Source organism: Triticum aestivum, chromosome 1D (genome assembly GCF_018294505.1).
Source record: "Triticum aestivum cultivar Chinese Spring chromosome 1D, IWGSC CS RefSeq v2.1, whole genome shotgun sequence".
Taxonomy (NCBI): Eukaryota; Viridiplantae; Streptophyta; class Magnoliopsida; order Poales; family Poaceae; genus Triticum; species Triticum aestivum.
This window is the reverse complement of record NC_057796.1, coordinates 97,857,441-97,857,892: the sequence shown is the minus strand read 5'-3', so window position 1 is coordinate 97,857,892 and position 452 is coordinate 97,857,441.

The window sequence follows — 452 nt, the reverse complement described above, 5'->3', positions numbered from 1 at the left end:
GAGACCTTAGTTATGATGATGCACTAGGTCCATAGCTGGGACCTTCTGTTTGTTCTCGAAATGCGTTTGTCGAGTGCTCATTAAGAAAGTTTCTATACAAGTTTCCGAACGAACTCCTTAAGAAAAGTTCTCCGAATGTTCCCTATGAAAGAATCCTTTGAAGCATCTAGTCGTCACAAACGTTTTGACTAATTGTGGAGCCAAAACAGACTCCGTATGAGTCAGATAATCATGTTTCAGTTAACACTGCGCAAAACTGATTCCGAACGACAGTTACAGACTAGTTCTTGTGTGGTTGCATTCGATTTTTTCCATTCTACTTCACTAAACATCTCCATATGAGTTCCAATTACTTGTAGGGAAATGCAAGAGACCTCAGTTATGATGATGCACTAGGTCCATAGCTGGGACCTTGTGTATGTTCTCGAAATGCGTTTGTCGAGTGCTCATTA